At 34.0% G+C, this 19,386-nt stretch overlaps 1 pseudogene; it reads left to right on the plus strand.

Moving 5' to 3' along the window:
• Positions 1 to 313: 313 nt before the first annotated feature.
• Positions 314 to 16,516, plus strand: LOC122229101 (annotated as a pseudogene).
• The last annotated feature ends 2,870 nt before the right edge of the window (positions 16,517 to 19,386 follow it).

Raw genomic sequence — 19,386 nt, forward strand, 5'->3', positions numbered from 1 at the left:
GAGTACAAAAAAACTTTTAAAACTTTTAGTTTAAAAAAAAATGTCATAGTAATCGAAATATAAAAGTCAATAGAAGAGTTAGAGAGCAGATGAAAGTCAGCATACGATAGAACTAAAACATGTGCTAAAGCACTAAAGCACTAAAGCAGTGCTAAGAAATTATCTAGAACACGTAATGATGCAACAGAGATAGGAAACAGTAAGACATTGAGTCACTGATGATAGAAAGAATGGAAAGTCCAATGCCTTTTAGCTTGATGTTACCTTAGAGGTAATACAAATAATGAGAAAGAAAGAAATGTGTATTCCGGCAATGACTGGAAGTTCTCTAAAATCTAAGGCACTGTAATTTTACCAAATAAGGCCCATGAACCTCAAACAGAATAAATTAAAAGAAAATCAAACTTGGACATACATAATAGTGAAACTTCAGAGAAACAAAGATAGATAAAGGGAACCAGAAAGAAAAGACTGATCACTTAGAAGAAGGGCAGACCCATGGGTAACTTCTCAGACATCAACAACAGCAGTTAAAAGTTAGTGGAATAACATTGTCAGTGTCCTCAGAAAACAACTGCAAAATAACCATACTCTGTTTATTTTTTTTTATTTTATTTTGATTTTTAGAAATTGCAGTTGGATTTTGCTAACCTCCATGGATAGGATCATAGTGTTTAATTTCTTTGATTGGTGTATGCATTGAATCATATTGACGAATTTGTAAGGTTTTTCTCTTTTTGCTACATTGTAATAATCAATTTTCTAAAATTTAATTAGGACTTTTCCATAAGTCAGGTAGTATATAGTTTCCTTCTCATTTATTTCTTATATTCATTCTTTATCAAGTTTTAGAATTAAAGTAAATCCAATGTGTTTTTTAAATGTATTGAGCTTTTCTTTTTTGTTCCATGGGGTAAAGTAATATCTATGCATGCTTCAATAAGCGATAGTTTTTCCAATACTTAGCCAGTTACAGTGAAGTAATTGTTCTTCAAATATATTTTCTTGCCCTCCTTTGTACCTACCCTATATGCATCCTTTACTCCAAACATCCAAATTTATTTTAACGTAAGTTCATGACTAGACTGTGTGGGATGTCTTTCTTTAGTGTTAATGTCTTTATTTTGAAGAATCATTCCAAAGGCCATCTCCTTAATAGTAACTTCCCTAAACACCACATTCAGACACATGTATACTGTCTCCATCGCAATTCACATATCCCATTAGAGTACCCCAGTGGAGTTATTTGTTCAAACGTCTGCCCAGTCCTCTGAACAATTAGTTACACTATTAGATCATCTGAGTTTTTGACTGAGAAAAACAGTAGGTAAATAGACAATCACTTCAGACACCACAAAGTCTAATGTATTTTTTCAGTACTGTGCTTCTCAGGTTTTGAAAATAAGAGATACAGAGAACTGAGAAGCATCCTTTTGATTAACAGAAGCTGACTACTTTTACAGAATTAACTTTTTAAAAAAAGTGGTTTTTTTTAACATATATTTATTTTTGAGAGACAGAGCATGAGCAGGGGAGGGGCAGAAAGAGGGAGACACAGAATCAGAAGCAGGCTCTAGGCTCTGAGCTGTCAGCACAGAGCCCGACGCAGGGCTTGACCTCATGGACAGCGAAATCATGACCTGTGCCCAAGTCGGGCGCTCAACCGACTGAGCCACCCAGGTGCCCCTACAGAATTAACCTTTTTAAAAATTTCCCCATGTCAAGAAACACAACAATTAATGATGCCACGTGTCATATTTGTCTATTGCCAAAACTAAATATAGAGTTTGTACATAGTAAGCAAAAAAAAAAAAAGAAAAAAAATGGTGTTTGTGCCTGATGCATGTCTAGTCAGTAAGCACAAGTAGCACGGCAGAAAACTTTGAGGAAAAATAAGCACTATTAGAAATCAAAATGAGAAAATATTAGCCCCACAATCTTTCAAGGTGATCCTTCTTACATGTATATTAAGATGGATTTTTTTGCAAGATGAATTTAGAACTACTTTGCACATTTAAATTTGATTTTCCTAAAAGAGAGAAATTGCATTAGTGTGTTTTGTGTGTCTGTGTGTGTTGTGTATAAGAGAGATTAGACTTTTAGCATCATTGTATCATTGAAGATACTTTCGAACAAAAAGCAATGGCAGTGAGTGAAGACTATGTTAATGTTGTACTTTACCGCAAGAAGTGAGCTTTTATCTATGTGCATTGCTAGATCCAACAATCTTCTTAAAATTATTTGGGATGTAAATCCGGGATTCTCCTATTGAAATCAATCCTCCAATCCTTGGAGCACATTGTAATTTACTTTTTTATACACATCTAGTTAAGTAGTGACTTAAATTTATAAAAATAAAATTATAAGTCAAGGTGAAAGTATTCTGAAAGTGACTTTCTATCATTTTCTACTGTGCCTCATTTTTGATCTTGAACACTATCAGGATAGTGCCAAAGCTTTAATTTAAAAGTTTGAGAAGCAGTTGGCAAAAAGCATTTTGAGCCTGAAGCAGTCATCAACACCTCAGGAAAATTTTGAACATCTCTGAAGTGTTTCTAAGGTATGATATAGGAACTCATATTATTTTCTCTTTTTTAAAATTTTTTTAATGTTTATTTATTTTTGAGAGACAGAGAGAGACAGCATGAGTTGGGGCGGGGCAGAGAAAGAGGGAGACATAGAACATGAAGCAGGCTCCAGACTCTGAGCTGTCAACACAGAGCCCAACGCGAGGCTCGAACTCACGAGCTGTGAGATCATGACCTGGGCAGAAGTCAGCTGCTTAACCAACTGAGCCACCCAGGAGCCTGAGGACTCATATTATTTTCATTCAAATTCAGAGGGATAAATACATTTCGTGAAGGGCCCACAAAATGTACTTTGGATATCCCAATAATACATCAGGCTCACTGGTTTAATAAGCGTTCTCAAAATTTGATCTTTGATCTCATAATTGTATTTCTGATTGTGACATATTTGTATCACACAAATGAGTCAGCAGTTTTATTTTTTAATTTAATTAATTTAAGTTTATTTATTTATTTTGAGAGAAAGAGAGAGTGAGTACAGTGGAAAAAAGGCAGACAGAAAGACAGAGAGAGAGAATCCCAAGCATGCTCCCCGCTGTCAGTGCAGAGCCCCTATGCAGGGCTGGATATCAAGGACCACAGGATCATGACCTGAGTCGAAATCAAGAGTTGGATACTTGGGGCTCCTGGGTGGCTCAGTCACTTAAGCATCTGACTCTTGATTTTGGCTCAGGTCATGATCCAACAGTCTTGAGATCAAACCCCATGTTAGGCTCCAAGCTCAGCAAGGAGCCTGCTTGGAATTGTCTCTTCCTCTGCCCCTTCTCCCTCCCCCAAAATAAATACTCTTTAAAAAATTTAGATGCTTAACCAACTGAACCACCCAGGCACCCCAAGTCAGCAGTTTTATAGTGATCTTGAAAGAGTACACTCTCTCAAATGTCTAAATATAAAGACTTCTCATTTGAAAATATAAGTGGAAAAGAGTTGAATAAGTAAATAAGTATTTTGTATACTAGCTTTTGAGTTTTCTTGAAACTGGTAGTATATTTCTTATCAAAATCACATTATAACATCTAATCTTTATCTATCTACATATTAATTAGGAAACCAAAGTGTATACTAAGATGTTATGATGAGCAGTGGGTATTATATGTGAGTGATGAATCACTAAATTCTATTCCGGAAACCTATATTACACTACAGATGACTTAACTATAATTTAAATAAAAATTTGAAAAACAAGCATATAGTAAGAAAGGAATCTGTTTTTTAAAGGCTGAAATCAAATCAATGTTTTCTTGCTTCACTTGATTAAAGAAGCAAAATCATTCTAAGCATAATATTTTTAGGCAACCACTCCTTTTATTTTAAGAATTAATGCATATTTTGTATTAAGTTGCAGCTCAAAGTACTTATTTTTCTGTTATTCTACACTAAATATGCCAGGATAGCATCAATAATTCTATAATACGTTGTAGGAAAAGCACCAACTCTGAATTCAAACATGTTGGTTTGAACTCAAGTTTTGCTGTTTACCTTTAGGATGATCAGGGAAAAATTACTTACTTTATTGGAATCTAATTTCTTTATTTTTAAATTGTAAATACTAATAGTAACAAGGGCTCACAAAAGACCGCAGGGGAACTAAGTATTGACCAGATTATGGTGCAACCCATCATCTAACTAAAAGTTAAAACGGATGGATACTAACCAGAGATCTTTTGCTATCAGATCAGGAACACACAACAAGTTCATATACTCTTCATTCAAATTTCTTATATTCATTTTGGAGAATCAGAGTCATTTAAGAATATTTCATCAGGTTTATTTTTTATTTTAAACTTAATCTTAACTCTTAGGTAGGTAAACCTAGCTTTTTTACTTGATTTTCTTAGAAGGTCAGTATTCTTGAGGTTTTTAAGTAATGAATACTCAAAACAATTACAGGTATGATTTATATGTTTTTATTTTAGTGTAAGGTAAACTTTGAGAAGGTTGATGTATTTAAGTGTCAAATGTTAATGTTTTAATTTCTTAAAATATGCAGAAGCAACCATTTTTACAGAGCATCTGAGGTTATAAATCAGCCCTGTACTATAAATGACAACTCTGTCTCCATTATCTACACAAGTATTAATTGTAAACTCCTAATTCCTTTTTTGTATTTGATGAACAAATATTTTAATATAGTAAGAATTTCTTATGCAAAATGTCTTTGGAAAACCAAATATGTTTTTGGTGGGCTTTTAATATTCTCAGAATATGTACTTAGGCTTTTTAAATGCTACAGTCATTCATGATTTTAATAATGTTTCTATGGTTTCCTTAACATACACAAGGTAAAACACTATTCTCTGTATTTTGTATGTAGCTTTTTCTTTGGTACATTTCATGAGTTTTAATGGAAAAACAATGTAAGCTTGAAAAATAATCACTTTATGCAAAAAAAAAAAAAAAGAAAAAACCCACAAACAAACAAACAAACAAAAGTAGGCAAGGAGGATATTCACCTTTAAAGATGAGAACTTAACATCTTACTTTATAGTTTCTAGAATTTAATTAATTTGAGAAGTTGCTAATAAATACTATCCATGGTAATAGTCATATAACCAAAGTATGAGATAGAAGCAAGAAAATAAAAGAATTCATATTATGAACAGTTATTATGTTACAAACAATTGACATTTAATCCTCACAGCAAATATATTTGGTAGATACTATCATTCCCACTTTAGGGATGATCTTTAGATTTAAGGATGTTAGAGATTTTCATGGCATATAAGAACCCCCTCTCAGAGTACGACAAAGCCCACATCTAATATCTTTGCATCGTAAAGAAAGAAAAATCCAGATTAGTTAAATTCATAATCAGAATCACATTTTTAAAAAATTACCATCTTGTTCAAAGTAGGTAGGAAAGGTAGGCCCATGTAAACATTATGGGTGGAGCTATGGAGAGACTAGAAAACCCCTGAGTATTTATGGATGTGAATATTTCAGAGAATTTAAGTCATTACACATATATTTTTTTTCACTGAAACTTTGATGTTTTACTATGAATCTTGAGCCCGGGACCAATCCAGATATTGACAGAAGGGGTTTGAGCAAATCTAGATCACTCTTACCAATAAATAATACTTATTTTTACTTTGATTTATATTTGAGTTTGAAATTATGCTCACTTCATACCACAGTTGTCAAAACTGGATTCTATAAAATCTGTATCTGAGAGAGTATTTTGGTAGTGCTGTCTGCACAAGTAGGGCCTGCCTGATCATGTCATACTCACCATAAAATGCATTAGGCCCTGTTAACAGGCTGCCGTCAAATGCTTTCAAATTCTTCATTTCCATTTTCTTTCAGTGTGAGGCCAATCTAACCCTGTAAAAAAGAAAGAGAGAGCAATAGAGAGAGAGAGAAAGAGAAAGAAAGAAAGAAAGAAAGAAAGAAAGAAAGAAAGAAAGAAAGAAAGAAAGAAAGAAAAAGAAAGAAGGAAGAAAGAAAGAAATTTTATTTCCTCGAAGTTCTGGAGGCTAGAAGTCTGAGATTGAGATGTCAGTGGAGTTGGTTTCTTCTGAGGCCCCTCTCCTTGGCTTGTGGATGGCCGCCTTCTACCCCTGTCCTTACATGGTCTTTCTCTCTGTGTCCTAATATCCTCTTTTAAAAATTAAAAAAAAATAATTGAAACATAGCTGACATATATCATTTCCAGGTATAGCATAGTGATTCAACAGTTATATATGTTAAGAAATATTCACCAAGATAAGTGTATTACACGGTTATTGACTATATTCCCTATGCTGTACTTTTCATGCCCACAGATCTCTTTAAATATGTATTTTATCTCACTCTTCAGACTTGTTGGAATAGTATGTATTTTCTTTTGATATTTGATATGTATAGCATATTTTTTTAACGTTTACTTATTTTTGAGAGGTGGGGGAGGGGCAGAGAGAGAGGGAGACACATCATCTGAAGCAGGCTGCAGGCTCTGAACTGTCAGGACAGAGCCCGACGGGGGGCTGGAACCCTTGAACCATGAGATCATGACCCGAGCTGAAGTTGGAGGCTTAACCGATTGAGCCACCCAGGTGCCCCTGTATAGTGTACGTTTTTAACAGTCATATCACCACACTGATGGATTTCATCACTTGGGAGTTGTGGACACCTTTTGTTAAAACTGGATAGGACAGGCATCAAGGAAAGTAAATGTGGAGCTTTTCTGACACTGCCAGGTAATGGTATTGACAAAGATTGTCTAATTCAATAAGAATCACATGTCCAGGAGTAAAGTAAAAAAAAAAAAAGTGATAGGTGAAATGAACATAGTAATGGTAATATAGGAGAGTAAACATCCTATAAGAGGCAGTGAACACCAGGGAGTTCTAGCAGAATACCTGGATATCTAAGTATTGTTCTGTTCTGTTGTTGTCATTTGTTTGTTTTATTAGTCAGTGCCTAGTTACATATATGTATTATCTTAAATTTCTGAGTCATTTCTTTAGAAGGTATAGTGTTTTGACTTTATTTACTTCATATACATCTACATTTCTAGATTTGAAAGATGACCCCTCAAAAGTAATATCTGAAAATAAAGACAGAAGACTTTTGATAAATTAAAGCAGTACTAGATTGATTTGATGATAAAAATTACTTCAATTCTAAGCAATGTAGTTTACACTTTAGTAACTTTGAGGTGGTGGTGGGATATGGATGTAATGATTTTGTGGAGAAAAATGTAATTATTCCAGAGAAGAGTAATAAGTTAATTCTGGATAGATGAATTGTTTGACAAGAAAACAATTTGAGATGAATCTAGTATAACTTCAAGGCACTGAGGGCCTGGACCACATCTGGAAAAAAGGAATAGATGCAAGATATATTACAAAGTTAGCATTTCATGCCAGAAAAGATACGAGTAAATAATTTATGAACAAGCTGTGCATGTACTAAAATTGATAGAAGGCAGGTAATAAGTATAGTCACATCATTGTTTTACAGCTACACCTTGTATTTTCAAAGTCCATTTCTCATTCTCCTGTGTCCTTTCACTTGAATTATCTGACTTCTTTGCTAAGATGAAGTTTCATTTTTGATTCTAATATTTGTTGAAAGAAAATGCTTACCTATATTATATTTAAATTTTTTATAGTACCATTCATTAGTTGTGTGTTTCAGTATTTTAGCAATAATTGATCTTTTCAAATGAGAGATATAGATAATGATGGTAGGTAGGTAGGTAGAAACAGAAATACCCAGTTACAGAGGAGAAGAGAGAAAAAAACCCTATTAAAAAGACTTGGCATTCAAATCTTAGTAGCAATTACTTGAAGGCATTCATAGAATGGGTTTTAATAAATATTTTCAATTTATTTAAAATATCAGAATGGGAGACATGTTAACAGTCTCAATGTTTAGACATGTGCTAATTATTTAACTAATCATCATTTCCTCTTTGTGAAGTTTAGTTAATTTAAAATAATTAGATCACCATGTCCATTTCACATTTTGAGCCTTCCTAGAATAAGCAATGAAATGGCAAATGAAATTGAAAAATGATGGCGCCTCAGCTCTTTTTGAAAAATAAATATACAACCAGAGCATGTAAAGCCACTGTCACTTCATATAGTAGCAATCTAGGCTAAAATGAAGATGAAACAGCTTTCCTGGCTGAAATGAAGATATCAACTGCATTAAATTAGATTTTTTTGGTACTTAAGTGAAAGACAGTTTTTCCAGTATCTGAATTACCTGCCTTAAATCACTTCATAAATTGGACTAAACAGTATTGAGTTTGAGGGTTGTTTTTCTATTCCCTTCTGTTGACACAAAGTTCAGTGCTCCATTTCTTCTTTAACTATGAGAGAAGCTGTAATAACAGAGACTATAGAAGTAATGTAGAAATGAAATGTTTCAAATTGCATTTGTGTCCCCAATGTCTACTTTAGACTTGTCCCAAGAAAAGCACACATTTTGAAGTAGTTTTAGAGGGCCCTTCTTTTGAATGGATAATAATTTATTTCATGAGGTACACATTTTCTCTTTTGAAAACAAGAGGAAAATAATTTCCTCTTTGTTCACTTTTCAGTGTAATTGTGTAGAGAATATTGGTACTTATACTGATGACCTCAATTTCCACAATGTTAGAATAGATAGTTTAATTGCAAGTACTTACATATATACTCTTACTGTTAATCTTCTTAATATTACCATGGTGATGGTCCTCTGAATCCAAGTTTATTGATATGTACGTAAATAGGGAGGTGAAAAGAAATTTCTACCCCAACTCCTCCCATTATGCTATCATTACATAGACATGGGAAAACTGTTGTAAATACGCTCATGATACAAAGATAAATACATTTATGAAAATGAGAACATGGCAGGCAGTAGTAGTGGGGGAATAATTTAATATTCATGTTATCCTTTAAATAATATTGGAAAATCAAAAAAGAAATTCTTAATAAATGTATTCTGAATAATAACAGGAACCTCAAATTTCTATTATTTATGTATTATTAAATCAGTTGTAAACTTTTAATAAAAATTATTTCAAGGGGGATTGAGTGAGATATTACTTTAATCTAGTCATGTCATAAGATCTAAAATACTGTTTCATTAACCTCAACACTGTACTTTCAGAACCTACTAAACTACTGAAAACATATAAGTAGAAGTTTCTCAATTAATGCCTATTGAATTGAGTTTATGGTAAAAAGGTTGTTAGTGAAATTGAAGAGTGATTACCAAACTCTTTTTACCAAACATTAGTCGTTTACCGAACGTTTTTTTAATTTTGGCTCTGCATACTGATACCAACTTTACAACCCCATAAATTATATACCTGATTATTTAAAAAACAAATATTTTTATTCAATTTAAAATTAACTCTAGGTTTTAAAAGATTTAACAGCTTGGTCTTAAGCCAGATATATATTTTTCCCTTACATTAGAATTTTCCAAAGTAAAACCAAGATACCTGAACATCCAACTGTATCTTTATTGGATTTAAGTAGTACTTAAATCGATAACATTCTAGTTTAAAAGAGGCTACTTCACTTTCAAGGCATTTAATTGAAGCTACATTCCATTAGTTAGAATAATCTAAACTTGACTTCATCTACTAAGACATTTGGATCGTTTTATCAGATCCTTCCCTTGTGAAGATTGTTGATTTACTTGTTCCTTATAGATCACACTTTACTCCCAGAATATCCAACACTTAGTCATTATATGTTTAATTATAAAATACATAAGACAATGAAAAATTTTCTTAGCCTCATTAATGGGTATATGTAAATTCTCACACATGTAATTTTTGTCTGAGATTGTAAACATTCTTATTCCCCAAATCCCATCTTTAGTCCTGTGTTGTCTCATAGCACACACTGTCCCGTGATGATTTTTCCAATAACAACAATGGCAGTAATGGCAGTTACTATTTATAAAACAATGGCTATGTGTAAGGCACTGCTTAGGACTCAACATTATTATGTTTAAATTGATTGTCATTAGGTATTATGGACCGTTAGTTGTTTTAAGATAAAATTACATATTTATTTTTGTAGTTTTAAGATAAAACTACATATACATATTTATGAAATCATATTTAGGATGAACAGATTAGCATTACAAACAAATAAAATAAAATGCGACCATCTGGAAACAGCCATGGTAGAGCTGTGTTTTGTTTTGTGTTTTTTTTAATTTTAAATTTTATTTGAGCATGTAGTGTATGTAGTGGCCTTCTTTTTACCACTTGGGCCAGTACTTTTTCTCCAGGCTCTGTCTATTCTTAGGTATCATTATTTTTCCTATTTTTACAATCAAGGGGAGAAAATAGAAACTTATTAGCTTATTCTTTTGAATGTTTTGAAGCAAAATCTTTTACATATGTAGATTACTGGCCATTTGTATTATTTTCCCCTAATTTTCTATTTCTTTCTCCTGTTAGATATGTTGCCATTGTCATGGCTACATATGTTTGGGTTTTCCAATGATATATTGAAAAAAAAAAAACATTGTCTTAGTGTCCCAAAAACATTAACATAAATAGGTATTTATTGAATAGTATTCATGTGTCTGACACTGTTCAAGAGATAAGGGATAAAACAGCCTGCATAATACATATGGCCCCTCCAAATATGGGACTCATAGGCTAAGGGGAAGTGACATTATATATTTATAAATGGCATTACTACTCTGAAACAGTAGCCTCGAAACCAGAAACCAAAGTAATTCTAGGAGGATATAGTTCCAAAGTATTTGACAATTTTCTTTGTTCAGTCTTAGAAAGGTCTTTTCAGCAAATTTTCCAGAGTTTATTTATAATTGCTGATATAGTTTATTTTCCTAAATTTGGCCTCCCTAGTGAGGAAACATTATGTTGATATTTTAATGAAAGAACAAATTACACACCTGCTCCCCCTTCTCCTCATCCTCCTACCCAAGTGTATATTTGAAAAGAAGACAAAAGCATATGTATGCATTCCTGTTATAGCTATTTGGAGAACTTGGCATAGGACTACATCAATTTCCCAATATTTCACTCCAGGATTAGTTTCATAAGGTTTCCATAACAAATTACCACAAGCTGGGTAGCTTAAAACAGCAGAAATCTCTTCTTGCAGAGTACTAGCTGCTAGTAATCTGAAATCAAGATGTCTGCAGGACCATGTCCTCTGTGAAGGCTGTAAGGAAGAATTCTTTCTTGCCTCTTCCTAGTGAATGGTGATGGCCAGCAATCCTTGGTGTTCCTCAAGTATAGCCGCATCACTCCAATTGTTGTCTTCATCTTCACATAATCCTCTTACTTCCATATCTCTGTGTCTCTCCAAATCTCCCTCTCCCTATGAAGACACAGTCATTGGATTTAGAGCCCATCTGAATGTAGTATGACTTCATTTAGCTTGCTTACATCTGCTCAGATCACATTTACAAATAACGTCACCTTCACAGGTTCTGGTGGACATGAATTTTGGAGGGCACACTATTCAGCTCAGTAATGAAACCACTCAGTCACAAGCAGAACTAGATAACTGTGACTTCTAGTTGGATAAGGACGTAAGAACCCCATAAAACCAAGAGAAAGCTGCTAAATTCTGCATAATTTCCTCTCAGTAACTTCATTTAGAATAAATATTTCTTGTCTTTGGTAAGGAGTGAAAAAGGGAGAAATACAATAAACTTTTGGGGAAAAAAAAGAATCCATTCAGAGGAATTGATAATACAGTCAATTAAAGAAAAATCTAGTGTCTTTGAAAATAATTTTAAGGTGGTATAAGGCCCACAGAATCAAATCTTTCTGGTTGTGTTAACAGATAAATTGTAGTTGAATCCAGTGTCCATGCTCAAAACCAAATTAAGAACTTCTGTAAAGGGGCATATAAGTGGCTCAGGCAGACTTTGGTTCTGGCCGTGATCTCACAGTTCATGAGTTGGAGCCCAGAGTCGGGCTCTGTGCTGACAGCTCAGAGCCTGGGGCCTGCTTCAGATTCTGTGTGTCCCCCCTCCTCTTCCTCTCCCTGCTCCCTGGCTCATGCTCTGTCTCTCTCAAAAAATAAATAAACAATTTTTTTTTTAAAGAGCTTCTGTAAAAATTAAGGGACTTTTCTTGATGGGGGGGAGAAAGGAATTCTCTAACCCTATCCTACCATTTTATAGGTAATGGAGTTTCAAAGAAATTTCTGCACTTCTCAAACTAACCCCTGAGTCCCCAGTTTACCACCTATTGGCACAGTGGCTTTGGGCAAGTTGTTTTATCCATGACTGTGCTTTCTATTGTGAGTCTCCATGCATCCCAGCCTTCATTAAAGCATACTCCGTAGTTCGATCTCTGATCGTTTCTGAAGACCATTAGCCATAAAACTCTTAGTTGTCACCTGAACAACAGTAACTGAATGCCCCATCAGCACTTTAAATTTAATACCATCTATTCCGTAAATTTCATCTTTTTAGCCTGAATCCACATCCTCTCATGTCTCCTAAGGTAATGGCATGCTTTCCTTTAAAGCTTAAAGACATCAGGTCCAACGAACCCATCCCATCAATTTCTTGACAATATCTTTTGATTATATTATTAACAGTTTTGATATTGAAGTATCTAGCATTTAATGAACACTTTCTACATGTCAATAGCTATTTTAAGCAATATTGCATATATATGTGTATGTGTATATTTGTACTATGTATGTGTTGTATATGAGAATTATTTAACTCTCAAAAAAACCTTATGAAATAGAAGCTATTAGTCAACATATTCTAATGACTATTTCATATTCTAGATGAAATATATTCTAGGTGAAACATGTTCTACTGAAACATATTCTAGATGAAAAAAATAATACATACAAAGTCTAGTTTATCTACTCAAGATATACATCTAGTTAGTGAAAAAAAAAAAGATTCAAATTCAGGCAGGACCTATTTAGAGCTGGAAAACCAAGTAAATACTCCTCATATTATTTATTACAATTTATTGCTCTTTATTCATTTTTACTTATTCTGAAATTTTATCAAATGAATCACCTATCAGTTTCTGCATTAAACATACATTTTCTTTTGTGATTTTATTCATGTTTCTTTCATTTTCATGAGATTGTCCTCCACTGCATTGACATAAGTGTTTCCTTTATCCATAAATTTTAATTAACTCAATCCTTTCCCCTTTTAACTCAATCCTGTCCCCTTTCCCGGGAAGTTATAACTTTTATTGTGAACTCATAACATCTGTTATAGTATATTATATTAATTTGTATTATAATAACTAAACTGTTGAAGTTACTAAGTAGTATATGTTCCAAGTACAATGCTTAGCCTTCTACATATATGTCAAACTGTATATTATTTAATTTTCAAACTGTATACCAGGTGCTATAATTATTTCTACTTTATAGACAATAAAACTAAAGTTTAGAGTTAAAATAATTTGCCCAACCTCACATTAGGAGTAGAGTCAGGATTTTAAGAGAGAGTTCAGTGTGATCAACTATAACATATTGTGTTTACATGGGAAATGCATGGCCATTGTCCAGAAATTTGAATTCTTTTATGGGAGATATGACAGACAAAGTCTTATAAGTAAAATAAACATGAGTAAAATAAAGTTTCAATAAAGTCCAAATTAATTTATCATTCAAACTGAGACACTTTGGAAAACAAAGTTATGCCATTGATAATTATGTCAAGTCAACATGTTTATATCCAGATTTGGATTCAGAGTCACCCTGAATAAATGGAACTATAAAGTAGTTCATTGTCAATACATGAAAGTTAGATTTCCTGCATGCAAATCATTCTTGCACCAGTTTCTGAACCTGTACAGAAAGAAGCAGAATATGTTTCCAAATGTCTCAGATTGCCCAGACCCCTCCATCCAACAGGGATATTTTGGCCTATTCAGAGTTTCTAAGCTTCTATACCTTGGAGACACCTTAGTTAATGTGACTCATTTTTTAGTGAATCTAGAGAAAAACCTTTTATTCACTGTTATTACAAATTTACATTTTACCTTATCAATCTGTCTTATCCACATTTTGGCACAGAGTTTCTAGGATTAAACGCGTGCTTTGTCCTTATTCCTTGCCAAGTTCCTGTTATTACCCCTTATATTTAGAGACCTAACCTGAAACTTTTACCAGTATGATGAGCATACTCTCTCTCTTTCATTGACCAGAGCTTGTTCTCATATTTAGGCTCCTAGATTGGATCTTGTTGATATTGACAAGTCAATTATCAATCCATCTTATTGAGTGTTCACTCATTTGGGAAATAACATTTAGTGCTCAGCTTAACACTCAGAGATCTGCTGATACAAAAGCAAACAAGATGGAACCCCTACTAACAAGGAGCTATTACAATCAAGTGGTAAAGACAATAGATACTAAAGTTAACAGCTTCCTCTACCAAACCAAAGTTAACAGCTTCCTCTACCAAACCTCACCTACAAGGCTCTACTTTGAGAGAAAACATTTGCAGTTGGGTCACTTTACTTTGTACCCATATTGCCCTGCTGGACATATTTCATATTGTTCATATATGCTTGCTCCCTGCTACCATGGCAATTTAATTATGCTCCACTACTTTGAGAGAAGCTTAACAGATAGGACTGTATACTTAGTAAGTAATGGTTGAATCCCAAGTACATAGAAGTTAAAGGACAACTTTTTTTTTTCTTTCTGATGGTTTTGTATTGCCCATATAAAAGCAAACATATGTCCTCAAATATGAAAAATCACCACAATGTAAACATAGTCAAGAATCTTATTGGTGGAAATTAGAAAATCGTATGTGAACATCTTTAATCCTGGATTTACAGCTTTCACAGTTAACTTCCTAACTTTCAGAAATCTCATTCTCCAAATAGGTAAAATCACTGTATTTTATTTTTTTAAGGTAATGAGACACAAATGCAAAAGTGAATGGAACATCTTTTATAGGCACTGGCATATAATCAAAGTACATTGAACACGGGGGTCCTCATGTGGAATGAAAATAAACCATGGCTGCCTCTGCATCCAGCTACTTGGTGGGTTGCTGCAGAAGCCCTGATGGTGCAGGGTGGCACGGAATTCAAGCAAACCTGACCTAGTTTTTAAGGGAAGACAGAGTGCAACTTTGGGGATCTTTGTATACAGTTGAAAATGAAGAAGTTGGTTTGGCATTGAAGGACCTTGCTAAGGACTCTGACAAGCTAATAGGTTGCAAAAGTAAAGCAGGAAAGATAACAGAAGAAGTATGTTACAAAGCAATTGAGCATGAAACAGGAAATGAAAATTATAAGACAATAGGAATTGCCACAGTTGAGTATTTTCACCTCCAAGACTAAGAAAAGGTAAAAAAAAACAAAACAAAACAAAACAAAAACACTTGTTGGAGGACTGGTTGTATATTAAAAGCAGAGAACTGAAGTCTAACAGAGCTGAAACCTTTGGCTTTCAATAAAACTAAATCAAAATTGTCATAAATGAGAAAGAACTTCAATTAGGAGAAACACTTAAAGAACGAGTAGTAACACAATGTAAAAACTATAGTGCTCTAACTAAAGCAGTCTGAAGAGGATGTGAGATAAACTTCAGGTTGGAGAAAAAGAGAAAAATAAAGCCAAAATAAAAGAATAAGAAGAATTTGGAGGATTTATAGACTATGAAGATTATCAGAGAGGGTTGAATAGGTGGTAAATCCAGAAACAACATGCAACTAACCAGACAGGCAGAGCAACCAGAATTCCTCCATCAGAAAGAAAAGCCCTTATTTTACCTATGGGATATCATCAGTAGGGCAGAGCTTTCCTGAAAAGAAAATAATATGGAATAGTCTTGCTGTGTCTGTTGGACACTGACACATTTTCTGAGTGTTGCAGAGAACTGAATAACTATGCAGTGCTCCAGCTGGATACAGCATGGAGCTACTTCTGCTTGGAACAACTGGGATGCTTTGAAATTGCAGGAAAAAAAAACTAAAGTTATCCTAGAACTCCTTTAAAATTGCTGTGATGAAAACTATCAGAGACTGAACCACATAACGGAAATTGTGGGAAAGAGAAGGTACTGTTTTTAAGACTTACTTGCTTCTAGGTGTCTGAAATTATCATGATGGAAATGGTGAAGAACCTTGTGAGTATCTCAATAGGGCACATCAACACTTTAAACAGTCCTGTATTGATCTGTCACAAGGTCACAATTTGTTGCAGTTGGGATTTACTGCTGAGGAAGCCTGGCTTGGACTAGGCATGTGACAAGCACATGGATCGGGTAGCCACCCACACTAGCAACAAAAGAGAGGACTTGGCCCAAATAAGAAAAGAGGAAAAAGAAGAAAAGACATTAACTGGAAAAAATACTCTTTGAAAGGAATGGGCTACCTTACTACTGTAGCCAAGCATGGCTCTCTATCAGGCCCTGAGGACTGCTGTCAGCAATCACCAGGTGTGTTGGTTAAATGATTCAGATCCTGATACCAACAACCGTCAAGAAAGCCTTCTGTAAGGGGTGCCTGGGTGGCTCAGTCGGTTGAGCGTCCAACTTTGGCTCAGATCATGATCTCATGGTCTGCGAGTTTGAGCCCCGCATCAGGCTCTGTCAGAGCCTGGAGCCCGTTTCAGATTCTGTGTCTCCCTCTCTCTCTGCCCCTCCCCTGCTCATGCTCTGTCTCTCTCTCTGTCAAAAATAGATAAACATTAAAAAAAAAATTTAAGAAGCCTTCTGTAAAATATTAGCCAGTTGGTGCATATGGGCCTTGACATGGTAGCATCATTCTGAAATTCTAATTTTGACAGTTGTATCTTCAAGTCCAAAAATCTTCACAAAGAATTTTCCTTATTTCGGTTTCCATTTAAGATATTAGTGTTTGTCTAGACACTTCATAATAGTCCCTCTTAATATATTTAACTTTGTCATGTTAAAAAATGGTAAAATAATCAAAGCAGATTCTCTCTCTTTCAAATCTATGACTTAAATTATATTATGTATGGCAAAACTTTATAGTATATCTAGCCAAAAGATGGTTTTAAAAATATGAATATTTTGTGAGAAATAAAAATGCAAATAATATTTGAATCAAATTATGATTACTTCAAATGAATAAAGATATTTAAATGTAAACAGTTGCTCATCTAGTTTCTATGTTGGCACTGAAAATGCATAATTTTATTTGCCTCTGAATTTCAATGTTTAGTTACTATAATAAATTACTATTACATAATTTTTCCATTTCCAATTTGTGGTGGCAAATAAAACATTAAATATAATCCATGTATTCTTTTTGGTTTACTTACCCATGTATATATTTTGATTCAAATTCATAATATTTTTAAATCATCTAAAAAATTAAATAATAGAACTATTTCTTTTATTTCTTCTACAGAACTTGATGGCTATGGATTTTGTGCACTTAGCCTGTTATGCAAGATGGGATTTTTAGAAATTATGATTTTAATATATGCAGACCATCCTCAATTGAGAATAGGTGGGGTTCCAAAAAATTGAATTGTGTGAAAGTTTCAACAATGCATGGAACACATGATCTCAAATTAGCAATGTTATATATGAGGCTGAAATTTTTATTATTTTGCCTACCAAAGTTATTATTTCACCTCAGTAATAAACTGGAGCCATAGTAATGTGTTGTATGCCTTCAAACGTAAGCAACCAGAATGAATTTCTTTCTATGATAAAATATATTCTTAAATTTAGCAAGAATAGTCACTCTGTAGCTCATTAATCACTAATCCCCAACAGGTCTCTCCCTGGTAAACCCTAAAGCTCCTTTTGCTGACCCCTGCCATCCTGGCTACATGTTGACTAGCAAGGGCAGGCACAGAGGTTATAGAGGAAAATGAATCATAGGCACCAGGATTTTGAATATAGGAGTAGACTGATATCCGGGAAGATAGAGAAAGGAAAAATGGGTCAATATTGAGAACAGATCTCTTTCACCTTTCTCAGAATATCTCTTCCCTTGCCTCTTCACTTTCTCAGAATATGTCTTCACTTGCCTTCCTTTTCCTTTCCACTCACACTCCCAAAGATGACCACGGTTTCCTCTACTATCATCCTTGGTTATTATTAGGCTCTTGTTCATTTTAGCGCCTTTATTCAAAACAGTTGTCACTGAAGTTTTTAATTAAAATTTCTTTTTCAAAGCTAGACCATGGCCTTTAAAGTTTTTGTTTCATTTTCGATTATAATAAATAGCAAAGAGGAAATGAAAGTATTTTAAACTTTGAACTCCTTCTTTTTAGTCATATAATCTATATATAAAAAGGTATCATTTGTCTTTATGAAAAAAATTATTTAATACAATTTGTTTGGGCACACAGCAGTTCTAGGCATTTTCTTATGGGGAATCTGGATAGTCTCAGCTGTTCTCCATATGTCCTAAATTCTTCTTTTGGAACTAGGTGTCTGGGCCAGGGATATTTTTCTCATGGAGTTGGCTGTATCACAGGATAGAAATCCCAACTGCTCATGCACTTTCTAGCCATTGGTCAACTTATACTTGCTAACATTCAATTGGCTAAAGCCAATTATTTGCAAAATTCAAAGTCAGGGGGTGGAAAAATATCTTCAACATTTTAAATGGGATAAACATCAAAGTCAAATAGTGAAGAGTATAGCTGTGTGGATGCATAAAATAGCGAGGCCATTAATATACCACAATTCTTCCAACACTATTTTGATGGCATGTTGGAGAAAATAATTCTGAGATTCACTTAGGATTAAATGGAGTAGAATGTGGACAATAACTTTTGTCTTATTTTTAAAACTTTTATTTTTAAAAAAATTTATATTTGAGAGAGAGAGAGAGAGAGAGACAGAGACAGAGTGCGAGAGGGAGACGGATATAGAGAGAGGGAGACACAGAATCTGAAGCAGGCTTCAGGCTCTGAGCTCAGCACAGAGCCTGTCCGGGGCTGGAACCCATGAACTATGAGATCATGACTTAAGCCAAAGTCGGGCGCTTAACCAACCGAGCCACCCAGGTGCCCCAACTTTTTCCCTTCTAATAAGAATTTAGAAACAGATTGATTCTAAAGGGTGACCAATATTTCTGTAACTGATTGAGAAAGGAAGAATGTGCTATGAGAAATGATCAGATTGGTAAAAGACAAGATAGTGGAGAAATTTTGGTCTAGGCTTTGGTCTAAAAAGCTAGATGATTGTGTATTTAATTCTGTATGTAATAGTATGTATGTAATAATAAGTTATGGAAGATTTTGAACGGAGTAATGGCATACTGGCTTACTTTATGAGAGGAACATACTGGCTGCTATTTTGGTCTGAGTAATTGGAAGCATGTAGTTTTCATTTACTGAGGGCTTGGGTACTTAAACATAATATTATTATCCTCTATCTAA

This window comes from Panthera leo, chromosome A1 (genome assembly GCF_018350215.1).
Source record: "Panthera leo isolate Ple1 chromosome A1, P.leo_Ple1_pat1.1, whole genome shotgun sequence".
Lineage (NCBI taxonomy): Eukaryota > Metazoa > Chordata > Mammalia > Carnivora > Felidae > Panthera > Panthera leo.